Genomic DNA, 3,015 nt, shown 5'->3' with positions numbered 1-3,015 from the left:
GAAGACCAGCTATGAATTTTTCTTTCCAATGGTCCAGCTGGCAATCTTCACGTATTAAAAGCCTTGAAAAGAATACATCTTTATACCATTTATAATGAGAAAGAGTAGGACAGCGTAGATTAGATAGCAAGTCTTCTGATCTTGCTGCCAGTAGTGAAGTACTGCCTACAAAATGTAGGGTGATTGTGTATATCAAGGTATTAACAGCATCGCTTTCTGTATAGATGACTTCTTGGTTTTGTTCATTTCTTCCAGTCCATTGTCTAGTATTGTTTAAAATCCTTTGTTTGGTATCATTATCCACATAAAAATCCCACCATCCTCTTAACCATCTTGTGAATCCATTTACTATTGCTTTGGCAACTTCTTGATCAAGGTTGCCTGCCATTTTATTTGCAGAGGCATACATGGTCATATGTCTCATGACATCTAATATTTTTAATTCAGATAAACCATCTATTTGCCAATTGACTATAGATCTTCCAGAATAAGATACTGCCTGTTGTATTGAATCTTCTTCCATCTGAATGTCAACAGGAGTAGGTCTCTTATGGTAGGGTAAGGCTGTTATGGGTTTCCAGTATTTCCCATAAGCTATTTTATTGATGGTATCCATTAGAGGTGTAGTATCCATAAATGCTTTTTCCTGATTTTGGATTGTATCCTCTATTATGGGTTCTTCCTCTGTGAGCACCATTGTTTCATGCTCAGGTAGGATAGCTTTTCCTTTGTCAGATGACTCAGGTATTTGAGAAGTAATCGTAGGTGGAGGAATATTGATTTGAGGTGAAGGTACTCCTTTTAGATCTAGTTGGGATAGTTTGGAGATTAATTGATCCATAAGGGATTTATTATTTTCTCCAATGTGGAATTTATTCTTATTTAACTCAGGAGGAGGTTTAAATAATACTGATTTAGGAATGGGAGAGACAGTAGGTATTTCCTTGGATACGATTCTTTCTATTCTTTCAGTTTGCTTTCCAAGGGATTGTAGATATAGGTTTGTATAATTATTTTGTTCTACAATATGGGGTATGTACTCTTGTTTTTTATTGATCTCCTTAGGTATGGCTTTATATGGTGTAGCCACTATATCATAGAAGGATGAAGAGTGTACAGGCTCATTTTTCTTTGGAATGCCTGCTTTATGTATAATGCTTTTCTCCGGTGGATGAATACTAGCAGTTGTAGTACCATCAGTACTTATATATGTTTTTTCTTCTATGGTTTGAATTTTTTGAATTTTATCAAAAGAGGGAATAGTAATATTCTTCTCTAAACATAGGTCTCTTAGCCAATGAAAAAATCCTATATTTAATCTTTCTTTGTGTAAGAACTTATTATATTTTTTATGTAATAATTCCATTAATCTAGGTGGTTGAAACCTTTGTAAATACCATTCTCGAATATGCTGTAGATCCTGGCGCAAAGTGGTATCAGAGCCATACAGTGATACACTGTCTGACAAATTACAACAGTAAGAACTATTCCACAGTGGAACTGTGCAAACAATTATAACTGTAGAATTTGTACAACTGTTCTCCCTACCTCATAAGTAAGATAAAGAAACATTTTACTGTAAGAAATTAAGTGAGATTGACCACCAAGAAAGTTGGTCCGATTGTAGGGATTTGGCTTTCAGTGAAAGTTGATTCATATGGTAAGCTGATACTATGTTTTTTCCTATCCCAAAAAGCATTAGGATGTTCGCTACATATTGAGGTTTCTATTTGCTTTTGTATTGATTGAATCTTTTGTTGGATTGAAGGCATTTGCAATTGCTCTTCAATTACTTTGTATTTAATTTCTTGAAAGAAAGACTTCGCAAAAAACACAATGGAATAATAGTATATTCATCATATACACTCGGAGAACTCTCCGAGCTGATCTCAATTGCATAAACGAAGGACTTGTACCTTCAAAATATTTTGACAAAACTACTCAAATATTAAATACAGCAGATGGTAGTAGGTTATTTATTAAATATAAATTATCCAACGCCTCTGTATGTAATAATCACCAATGTATTGATACACCCTTTATCATGGTTAAAGGATTAAGCCAATCAGTAATTCTAGGAGTCACATTCCTAACATTGCTTTATCCTCTCACTATTGATGAAAAAGGAATTTCATCAACAATTCAAAATATTCCAATACATTTCAATTTCATACATAAACCAAAATTAAAAGAATTAAATAATGTCAAAAGCCAATTACAAGGCAAAGAAAAATTTCTTTGCACTCTTAAACAAGAAATTAAATACAAAGTAATTGAAGAGCAATTGCAAATGCCTTCAATCCAACAAAAGATTCAATCAATACAAAAGCAAATAGAAACCTCAATATGTAGCGAACATCCTAATGCTTTTTGGGATAGGAAAAAACATAGTATCAGCTTACCATATGAATCAACTTTCACTGAAAGCCAAATCCCTACAAAAGCTAGGCCAATACAAATGAATACTGTTTTATTGGAACTGTGTAAAAAAGAAATAGCAGAACTCCTACAAAGAAAGCTCATTAGACCAAGTTCTTCACCTTGGAGCTGTGCAGCTTTTTATGTTAACAAAAATGCTGAAAAAGAAAGAGGAGTTCCTAGATTAGTAATAAATTATAAACCATTAAATAAAGTGTTACAATGGATCAGATATCCAATTCCTAATAAAAAAGATTTATTAGACAGAGTTGCTCAAGCTTGTATATTTTCAAAATTTGATATGAAATCCGGATACTGGCAAATCCAGATCCAGGAACAAGATAAATACAAGACAGCATTCAATGTTCCTTTTGGACAATACGAATGGAATGTAATGCCTTTTGGATTAAAGAATGCACCATCAGAATTTCAAAAAATAATGAATGATGTTTTCAACTCTTACTACCCTTTTATGATAGTTTATATTGATGATGTCTTAATATTCTCTGAATCAATTGATCAACACATTAAACACATAAATACATTTATCCATGCTGTTAGCCAAGCAGGCTTAGTGGTTTCTGCCAAAAAGATTAC

This window comes from Amborella trichopoda, chromosome 11, assembly GCF_054954075.1.
Source record: "Amborella trichopoda isolate Santa Cruz 75 chromosome 11, AtrichopodaSantaCruz75HAP2 v2.0, whole genome shotgun sequence".
NCBI lineage: Eukaryota > Viridiplantae > Streptophyta > Magnoliopsida > Amborellales > Amborellaceae > Amborella > Amborella trichopoda.
This window is presented reverse-complemented; position numbering follows the sequence as displayed.